At 50.7% G+C, this 11,572-nt stretch overlaps 1 protein-coding gene across 1 annotated transcript in view; it reads left to right on the plus strand.

The window, feature by feature from the left end:
* Positions 1–11,572, plus strand: part of dpf1 (double PHD fingers 1) — a gene marked incomplete at its 3' end in the record, with an annotated part of 119,007 nt that overhangs the window by 106,938 nt on the left and 497 nt on the right.

Below are 11,572 nucleotides of genomic sequence, written 5' to 3' on the forward strand. Positions count from 1 at the left end.
TTTATTACTACACAGCAATGGTGTGTAGAGCAAGCACTTAATCACTTAATTACATTTATGAATTGAAATAGTATGCACTTTTATGGCAAAGAGTATTCGTTGGTATATCAATAGAGAATGTCCAATCTCTGGTGGCGCAGGCGGTAAATATACGACCTGGAATAGTTAAGGAATAACAGCAATGATACTTTAATGATTATAAGACTGGATACACTAAGGGGGGTAATCCGGTCGCTTGTAAGACAACAGGAGTAGGAGGGGGGGGGGGGGGGGTAGAGTCTGGCTGCCTCGTCCGGCCAAGGGTATCCTGGGTGAACCCACAGTTGTGCAGCTCGGTGCGCCAGCGATCCTTGGACCACAGATGAAAGCAGGTGGACTCTCTGTGAGCCGGCTCTCTCCGGTCCACGGGGGAGAGACGTGAAGCGACCTCGTCTTGCAGAGCGTCTCCTCACCTTGCGTCCTCTCCAGGGGGGGGGGTTCCAACACACGGCAGTGTCGGGGGTCTTTATCCATGGAATAATCACTGTACACAAAGCATAATCCGTGCCTGGGAAGGCGGGCTGTCGTCGGTAGAATAATCCGGTATACAGGTCCACTCGCTCGTAGGCTCTGGGGCTCCTCGGATGCAGTCTCACATGGGGTCGACCATCCTGGATAAGCAGCCAGTTCTCTGCCCAAAACGATGGGGTACTGACTACGGTAGTATTCTCACCGCACGAAGCACTATATATTAACAGACTATTATTAGCTTAATAGACTACGTCCAACTCGACGATATAGTGCCAAATATGACTATTCAAATATTAATATACACGATGTCTCAATACCGATGGTAGGCCGAACTTGGCCTTACTCCCACACGTGGCGTCGCGGGGAGGCTTTACGTCTGTCACTCTATTGGAGGGTAAGAAACTGGACTGAAAAGGAAGTCCTACTTTAGTAGCGCAGTATATATACACACTATGAACAAATAGTACCGTTAGTGGTGCGGTAGCCAGATTCCTACGCGGAACTAGGACTTGTTCGTACATGTTGAGCGGTACGTTTGAACTGGGTCTGGGGGGTATGGCAGCCTGGCACCAAGGTCTCGACCAATAGTAGAATGGAGACTATTATGGGATGTTCAGTAGGCTAGAATGGATATTCAATGCATATTGTACAAGGAATATACAAGGGATATCAAGGAATATTAGAGAATATACAAATACAATTAAATATATATATATAAATAAATATATATATTCGGTTTAATCTGGCCCTTCACAACAGTAGTAGTGATGGTAGTAGTAGTGATGGTGGTAGTGATGGTAGTAGTGATGGTAGTTGTTCTGAAGGATCAGATTAAACCGAATATATATATTTATTTATATATATATATTTAATTGTATTTGTATATCCCCTGATATCCCTTGTATATTCCTTGTACAATATGCATTGAATATCCCTTCTAGTCTACTGAACATCCCATAATAGTCTCCATTCTACCATTGGACGAGACCTTGGTGCCAGGTCGCCATACCCCTCAGACCAGGTTCAATCGTACCGCTCAACATGTATGGACAAGTCCTAGTTCCGCGTAGGAATATGTCTACCGCACCACTAATGGTACTATTTGTTCATAGTGCGTATATATACTGCGCTATTAAAGTAGAACTTTCTTTTAGTCCAGTTCCTTACCCTCCAACAGAGTGACAGACGCAAAAGCCTCCCCGCGAACCACGTGTGGGCAGTAAGGCCAATTCGGCCCAGTATCGGCATTGAGACATCGTGTATATTAATATTTGAATAGTCATATTTGGCACTATATCGTCGAGTTGGACGTATTCTATTAAGCTAATAATAGTCTATTCATATGTAGTGCCTCGTGCGGTAAGAGTTCTATAGTAATCAGCACCCCCATCGTTTCGGGCATCAGCTGGACGCTTATCCAGGGTGGTTGACCCCACGTGAAGCCACACCCGAGGAGCTCCAGGCCAAAGAGCGAGTGGACCTGTATATTGGATTATTCTACCGACGACGGCTAGCCTTCCCCGGCTTGGATTATGCTTTGAGTACTTTGATTATTCTATGGATAAAGGCCAACACTGCGGTGTGTTGGAAATACCCCCCCCGGAGAGGACGACAGGTGAGGAGACGCTCTACACGACGAGGTCGCCTCACGTCTCTCCATCGTGGACCGGAGGACGCCGGCCACAGAGAGTCCAACTGCTTTCATCTGTGGATCGAGGATCGCTGGGCACCGGGTCGCACGACTGTGGGCTCTCCCAGGATACCCTCGGCCAGACGGGATACAGCCAGACTCTACCCCCCCCCCCTCCAGCTGTCCTACAAGCAGTCGGAACCTTCCCCTAGTGTATCCAGCTATATAATCATTCAAGTATCATTGCTATTGTTCCCTAAATATTCCAGGTTGTATATTTGCTTCCTGCGCAATCAGAGATTGGACATTCGATATTGATCTACCTACGAATACTCATTTGCCATAAAAGTGCATACTATTTCAAATCATAAATGTAATTAAGTGATCGTTGTACATACCTTTTGCTATGTATTATTATTAAACGCAGACTTTCGACTTGGTACATTTGTGTTGGATCCGTTTCATCAGGTGGGAGTGTTTATCATAATTATTTATACCTAGTACTGGGTGGCCAGAGTCTAAAGTGCAAGAGGTAGTGGTAGTAAGTATCATATCTAACAATACAGTCAGGGAATTGTACCCCTCAGTTACAATTGGTCCTTCGAGCCGGATGGTAATCAGTGTAATATTAATATAGTGTTATTAATATTAAAATGGCCTATGATGAACACTCCACGAAACGATCCTCCTAACCAACAACGCCCGCGGCGCAAACGACAGCTCCCTCAGTACCTAGAGGCTTACGCTGTCAGTCAACAACCTAGTCTTCTACCAACAGTAACCGCGGTAAAACTAGAAAGTAAAATTATGTCTAACCCTAACGACCAGGCTACCCCGACCATAGAGGCCCCCATGGGTTCTAACGTAACTGACCCAGCTCACGGTGGGGACCAGGGGGAACCAGACATGACTTTACACCCCGCCAATACCGAAGAAGTAGTCCCCGACGAGTCCCGGGAGGAAGACAACACTACCGAGAGAGAACTCGGCACGGAAGAAGATGAGGAGAGCACCGTGGAGATAGAGCTCCAAGACTCCGTACGGAGCACCCCAAGGGACGGCTCCCCTATACAACCGTCTTCTCCCAGCGAGGCAGAGAGGACACTACAGCAGGCATTCCTCGTCAGCCTGAAAGCCTCTACTGAACGCGATAGACTCCAGGGTGAACGCGATCGATTGCAGATACAGCAACGGAGCGAAGAAGAGCACATACGCCTGGAAATAAGACGCATTCAGATGGAAGAGAATATGGCAAGAGACCGGGCCGACGCCCAGCGCGCCGCCACCGGTGCCCAGAGAGAATCGGATCTCACCAAGCGCGAAGCCGAGCGCGACAGAGCACAAGCGCAACTAATAGAACAGCTGATCAGAAGGACAACACCCCCTCCCTCCACCAGAGGCTCCAGGAACTCGTCTAGACATCACTCCAGGGCGGCATCCCCTAGCCGAGTAAGCGACCCTGAACTTGACCAACAGACGAGGTTTATACCCCCCACAGACCCCCTTCCCCAACCGGTCCAAGCGAGACCCAGCCACCGGGAAGGAGCAGCATACACTGCGGAGAGGCTAAATCAGAGACTACAAGCCCTGGATGACCTAACGGAAGACGAAGAGGAAGAGGAGGAGAACCACGCCCGACGACAGCACAGTACTCTACCGGACCAGGAGGTCCAGTACAGCCCAGGCTATACCCCCGCGGAGCTGCGCTACAGACCCCCGACGCTATTCACGGGTGAGCACGACGCACGACCCGCACCGAGGAACAGCACCTGGACCAGCGGGCCATGGTACACAGCCGGTACCAGCCCACGCCAAGGAGCAGGAGGAGACTCGCCTAGGAGGCCTCTCCCCCAACGCTCGACGATGTATCAACAATCCGCGTCATACATTGGCACACCTATGGTACCAGACTTCACCCAGGAGACAATGTTGGTGGATGTCATTGATGAACGCCATAAATACGCGATACTACTGAAGCATTTAAAGGTACCCCGCGCGCACAACATAGCGCTCGCCTACGCCACTTCCACGACCCCATACACCGCAGCGCTGGTAGCGTTGGACCAGAGATATGGACGTATATGGGATTACGTGATCCAGGAGATCAGGCACATCGACCGCCTACCCCCAGCAACAGACAATCGAGCACTGGACGACCTGTCCATCAGAGTGCAGTCCCTAGTAGGGATGCTGGGAGCGCAGAGGGAAAAGGGTAGGCATGAACTATACGCCAACTCAAATGTAGAGAGGATCTTGGAGAAGCTACCGCCCGCCCGACAGGAGCGCTTTAGGCGGCAGAGAGACCACCGAGACCCTAATGGCCCCGAACCGAACCTCCTCGATCTAGCCGACTTCCTGGCGAGAGAAGTCAGCAGCTTACGGCTAGATACATTCGGACGGAGCACCCCTGGCTCCAGAGAAGGAACCAGGAGACTAAATGATGGAAGAAGATCGGTGACTGTCATGCACCAATCGGAGTCAGTGCCAAGCAGTAGGAGCCACAGTACCCCCTCAAGAAAGGAGAAGTGGAAGATAGTGTGCCCCTACTGTGAGAAAGAACACTGGCTGTCACAATGTGACTCATTCCCCAAGATGAATGCGGAGGAAGCGAGTCAATGGATAAAGTCCAACAGACGCTGTTTTTCGCTGTGCGCGATCACACATGGCAGCCGAATGCCGCTTAAAGAAAAAGTGCAGTCGGTGCGATGGAGCCCATCTGGACATACTCCACGACAGTAACAGACGGCGGCCTCCACCCGCACCATCAAGCAGCAAAGCAAGCGTCATGTACATCGACCCCGCCAGCAGCAGCGGAGCCAGAGTGCTCTTAAAGGTAGTCCGTGTGACATTGAGCTACCAGAATAAAGTCATGGACACTTACGCCGTCCTTGATGACGGGTCAGAGAAGACCCTTCTGCTCGCGTCCGCTGCGGCCCAGCTAGGGCTGCGGGGGAGCGAAAACCAAATGACAATTCGGACAATAAGAAGAGATTTGAAAACGATAAAGGGCGAGAATGTCTCATTCTCTATCGCAGCAAGCGGCCAGCCCGAGCGACGGTACAGGATTACAGACGCTTTCACCAGCCAAGAAATAGGACTCTCGCGGTACACCTACCCCGTAGCCAAGCTGATGGAGAAATATGTACATCTACGCAAGCTACCGATCCCACTCATAGACGGTGCTACCCCGACACTGTTGATAGGCTCCGACCATGCAGACCTCATTGTCCCGATAGACCGGGTTCATACCGGACCCAGAGGCTGTCCTGCAGCAGTCGAGACCCGCCTAGGATGGACTCTCCAAGGCCCACTCGCCAAATCTCTCAACCGAACCACAGCCACTAGCTGTCTCCACTCCCGAGTCACAGAGGGAGACAACGCACTCCTGCAGCATGTAGAGAGGCTATGGACCTTAGAACAAATGCCCTTTAAGAACGAAAAGAAAGACATTCGCTCTAAAGACGACATCTACGCCATTAACCTCCTCGAGACGGGAACAAAGAGAGTCCCAGTCAGCGGCGTGTTGAGATACGCCACGCCACTCCTGCGGCGGGAAGGGATGCCTACCTTTCACGCAAAGAAAGACGCCACAGAGCGGTACCTACTAAACACAGAGCGGCGCTTAGCCAAGGACCCCGCCCAAGAAAGTGTATACCGCGCTGAGATTGAGAAGCTCATCACAGCGGGACACGTCACAAAGATTGACATTAAAGAGGCCGACCAGACGACTGAATCGTGGTACGTGCCCCACCACAAGGTTCATCACAACGGCAAAGACCGCATCGTGTTTAACTGCAGCTACCAGATCGGATCCCAAAATCTGAATAAAGAGCTATTGCCCGGTCCTACACTCGGCCCCTCCCTACTAGGCGTACTACTCCGCTTCCGCCAGGACAAGGTGGCTATCAGCGGGGATATCAAAGGGATGTTCCTGCAGGTGAGATTAGTAGAGGAGGACAAGCCCCTGTTGCGGTTCCTATGGAGAGAGAGGCCAGGAGATGAGCACCCAGCCATCTACCAATGGGAAGTCCTCCCTTTCGGAACTACATGCAGCCCATGCTGTGCTACATTTGCACTACAGAGACATGTCGCAGAGGACCCAGCAGCGGACGAAGAGGTCCGACACAGTGTGAAGAACAGCTTCTACGTAGATAACTGTCTACAAAGCGTTTCGACCCAGGAAGAAGCCGAGGCTCTCCTACTTAAACTCCGCGCCTCTCTGATCAAAGGCGGCTTTGATCTCAGGCAGTGGGCCAGCAGCGATCCGCACGTACTGCGCAGCCTCTCCTCCGCGGACAAGGCAGCGAGCAGCGAGACCTGGATGGCCACAATCCCAGGAGAAGCCCAAGAGATGACACTAGGACTAGTGTGGCGCTTCAAAACAGATTCGCTCCACTATAGACACAAACCCCTGACCACGGAGCAGGGAAGGTCGACGGCAATACCGACCACCAGACGGAGTGTGTACAGAACACTCGCCCGACAATATGACCCGTTAGGATGTATACTACCGTACACCACCAGGGCAAAGATGATTGTACGAACATTGTGGGACAAGGACCAGGGCTGGGACGACCACATTCCCGCACACCTTGCATCCACCTGGAGAGAGGGGGAGATGGAACTCCACTCACTCCCAGGCGTTAATATACGCCGAAGCTACTTCCCACCCACGGTGAGGCCAGAGACATGTAAAATGGATTTACACGTCTTCAGTGACGCCTCCGAGGTCGCCTACGGATCAGTAGCCTACTTGCGGGCCCAAGAAGAGGGGGGAGAGATCTACACAGCATTCATCCTCGCCCGCTCGAGAATAGCCCCACGCAAGCAACAGTCTATCCCACGTCTAGAGCTCTGCGCAGCCCTCGCAGGAGCGCATCTAGCCACGCTCATCCAACGTGAGCTCACCATTCCGGTGCATAGAACAATCCTGTGGTCAGATTCCACGACAGTACTCACCTGGATCAAATCGGATTCATGCAAATACAAAGTCTTCGTGGGAGTCAGAGTCACTGAGATTCAAGAGTTAACCGGAGAGTTAACCGGAGAAGCAAACTGGCGCTATGTTGATACAAAACACAACCCAGCTGACGTCATCACCCGGGGAATGTCCCTAGATGACTTAACCCGTCATAACATCTACAGTGACGGACCAGCATTCCTCAAGCTCCCGGAAGGAGATTGGCCCACGCCCACCCCGAGGGAAGCAAGTGACGAGGAGGCTGAGAATAAGAAACCCATGTTCTGTGGATTGAGCACTGTTGTCTCCGCAGACCCCAACATAGACGATTGCATTACCATAGAGAGTGCGCAGCAACGGACATTCCTGCGGCACCACCCAGAGATTAAGTCCCCCGCTGATATGTCAGCAGCTGACTACGAGGAAGCAGAACTGCTTCTACTGCAACGAGCCCAGAGAGACTCGTTCCCGATGAACTAGACTGTCTACAGGGAGGAAAGCCCGTCCCATCAGACAGCAGATTGATTCATCTGGCCCCCGAGAGTGACACACATACCCTCATCAGAGTGGGTGGTCGCCTGCGGAGAGCCCCCAATTTACCGGATGACATTAAGTACCCGATCGTATTGAACAGCCGACACAAGGTCACAGAGCTGATTATAAAGAAATACGACGAGGATGTACACCACGCAGGAGCAGAGAGAGTCTTCGCGGAAATCAGACGTCGTTACTGGATACTACAAGGAAGAGAGGCGGTGCGACGCTTCCAGCGAACCTGTCTAGACTGCCGAAAGTGGCGCGCGCAGCCCAGCATACCACGGATGGCTGACCTACCTCCATGTCGCCTCCGACTCGGCGACAAGCCATTCCACTCAACAGGCATGGACTGTTTTGGCCCGCTGCACATAAAGAAAGGAAGAGGCACCGAGAAGCGGTGGGGTATTGTATTCAAATGCATGACCACCAGAGCGATACATATCGAGCTCCTTCCGACCATGAGCGCAGACTCATTCCTTATGGCCTTCCGAAGATTCACATCACGGAAAGGGAAACCGTCTACATTATTGTCCGATCACGGGACAAACTTCAAAGGCGGAGAAAGAGAGCTGAGGGAGAGCTTCCAAGCTATGGGCCCAGAACTTAAGACCCACCTCGCTCCAGCCCAGATTGACTTCCAATTCAACCCCCCAAACGCACCCCACTTCGGTGGAACTTGGGAACGAGAAGTACGTTCTATAAAGACAGCCCTGTACGCAGTACTTGGGGCCCAGACTGTGGCGGAAGAAGTCCTAATGACAGTCCTCACGGAGATTGAGGGAGTATTGAACTCAAAGCCCCTCGGTTACGTCTCCAGTGATGTAGCAGATGTCGACCCAGTCACCCCCAACACCCTCCTGATGGGGCGGCTAGATCCCGCGTTACCCCAGACAATGTACCGGCCTGAAGAAGCGAACGGCCGACGAATGTGGAGGTACAGCCAAGTATTAGCCGACAAGTTTTGGAGCAGTTTCCTACTGCACTACCTACCGTCTCTACAGACCCGCCAGAAGTGGGTAAAAGAGAGAGACAATTTGACGGAAGGAACAGTCGTCATGATTATTGACCAGTCACTACCCAGAGCTATGTGGCCGGCTGGCCGCGTAAGCAAAGTGATCACCGGTGCCGATGGCAAGGTCCGAGCAGCTGAAGTACTCGTCCAGGGGCGCATTTACACCCGTCCTGTGGCGAGGCTCATAGAACTGCCCCGACTCCCAGACACAATCGATGATGACCATGACCCTATGACTTTGTGAGTTGACTGACCCTTACAGCGAACCCTTGAGTGGTAGACAGTGCGGTTAATCTGTCTCTGCTTAACTAATTGGGTTGGGACCAATTAGGGGGCGGCTGTTCTGAAGGATCAGATTAAACCGAATATATATATTTATTTATATATATATATTTAATTGTATTTGTATATCCCCTGATATCCCTTGTATATTCCTTGTACAATATGCATTGAATATCCCTTCTAGTCTACTGAACATCCCATAATAGTCTCCATTCTACCATTGGACGAGACCTTGGTGCCAGGTCGCCATACCCCTCAGACCAGGTTCAATCGTACCGCTCAACATGTATGGACAAGTCCTAGTTCCGCGTAGGAATATGTCTACCGCACCACTAATGGTACTATTTGTTCATAGTGCGTATATATACTGCGCTATTAAAGTAGAACTTTCTTTTAGTCCAGTTCCTTACCCTCCAACAGAGTGACAGACGCAAAAGCCTCCCCGCGAACCACGTGTGGGCAGTAAGGCCAATTCGGCCCAGTATCGGCATTGAGACATCGTGTATATTAATATTTGAATAGTCATATTTGGCACTATATCGTCGAGTTGGACGTATTCTATTAAGCTAATAATAGTCTATTCATATGTAGTGCCTCGTGCGGTAAGAGTTCTATAGTAATCAGCACCCCCATCGTTTCGGGCATCAGCTGGACGCTTATCCAGGGTGGTTGACCCCACGTGAAGCCACACCCAAGGAGCTCCAGGCCAAAGAGCGAGTGGACCTGTATATTGGATTATTCTACCGACGACGGCTAGCCTTCCCCGGCTTGGATTATGCTTTGAGTACTTTGATTATTCTATGGATAAAGGCCAACACTGCGGTGTGTTGGAAATACCCCCCCCGGAGAGGACGACAGGTGAGGAGACGCTCTACACGACGAGGTCGCCTCACGTCTCTCCATCGTGGACCGGAGGACGCCGGCCACAGAGAGTCCAACTGCTTTCATCTGTGGATCGAGGATCGCTGGGCACCGGGTCGCACGACTGTGGGCTCTCCCAGGATACCCTCGGCCAGACGGGATACAGCCAGACTCTACCCCCCCCCCCCCCTCCAGCTGTCCTACAAGCAGTCGGAACCTTCCCCTAGTGTATCGAGCTATATAATCATTCAAGTATCATTGCTATTGTTCCCTAAATATTCCAGGTTGTATATTTGCTTCCTGCGCAATCAGAGATTGGACATTCGATATTGATCTACCTACGAATACTCATTTGCCATAAAAGTGCATACTATTTCAAATCATAAATGTAATTAAGTGATCGTTGTACATACCTTTTGCTATGTATTATTATTAAACGCAGACTTTCGACTTGGTACATTTGTGTTGGATCCGTTTCATCAGGTGGGAGTGTTTATCATAATTATTTATACCTAGTACTGGGTGGCCAGAGTCTAAAGTGCAAGAGGTAGTGGTAGTAAGTATCATATCTAACAATACAGTCAGGGAATTGTACCCCTCAGTTACAGTAGTAGTAGTGATGGTAGTAGTGATGGTAGTAGTAGTGATGGTAGTAGTGATGGTAGTAGTAGTGATGGTAGTAGTGATGGTGGTAGTGATGGTAGTAGTGATGGTAGTAGTGATGGTAGTAGTGATGGTGGTGATAGTAGTGATGTTGGAGGCAGGGGAGTGGGGGGGGGGGGGTTGAAAGGGGGAGCATGTGGATGAATGAAGGGAGAATGTTTACTTTAGAGGTCGACCCTGCAGATAGTACACCTGGAAATTGGTTTTGTGGACAGAGGAGAGAGAGAGAGAGAGAGAGAGAGAGAGAGAGAGAGAGAGAGAGAGAGAGAGAGAGAGAGAGAGAGAGAGAGAGAGAGAGAGTGGTAGGCCAGTTCTCATTAAGTCGTCTTCCCCAAATCAGAATTGAGATTCAGACTTTATCTGGACGGACAGACGGTCCTACGGTGCAGAGCAGCAGGGTGTGTCTGTGTGTGTGTGTGTGTGTGTGTGTGTGTGTGTGTGTGTGTGTGTGTGTGTGTATGTGTGTGTGTGTGTGTGTGTGTGCGCGCGTGTGTGTGTGTGTGTGTGTGTGTGTGTGTGTGTGTGTGTGCGCGCGCGTGTGGTGTGTGTTGTGTGTGTGTGTGTGTCGGTCTGTTTGCTGTGTTTATATGCATGTCAGTGAGTTGTGTTTGATTGTACTGCAAATACAACCGTGTGTGTGTGTGTGTGTGTGTGTGTCTGTGCATGGTTGTGTCTGTGTGTCTCTGTGTGTGTGTGTGTGTGTGTCTGTGTGTGTGTGTGTGTGTCTGTGTGAAGTGTTTATATGCATGTCAGTGGGTTGTGTTTGAGTGTACTGCAAATACAACCGTGTGTGTGTGTGTGTCTGTGTGTATGTGTGTGTGTGACATGTAATTGAGCCTTTTGAAGGTCAGTGTCCCCTTTGTTCCGACTAGTGGAGATGTTGTTTTTCTGCCCAGTCTCTCGCTCTTTCTCTCTCTCTCTCTCTCTCTCTCTCTCTCTCTCTCTCTCTCTCTCTCTCTCTCTCTCGCTCTTTCTCTCTCTCTCTCTCTCTCTCTCTCTCTCTCTCTCTCTCTCTCTCTCTCTCTCTCTCTCTCTCTCTCTCTCTCTCTCTCTCTCTCTCTCTCTCTCTCTCTCTCTCTCTCTCTCTCTCTCTCTCTCTCTATCTCTCTCTCCCTCT

This window comes from Notolepis coatsorum, assembly GCF_963971535.1.
Source record: "Notolepis coatsorum genome assembly, chromosome: 1".
NCBI classification, from domain to species: Eukaryota; Metazoa; Chordata; class Actinopteri; order Aulopiformes; family Paralepididae; genus Notolepis; species Notolepis coatsorum.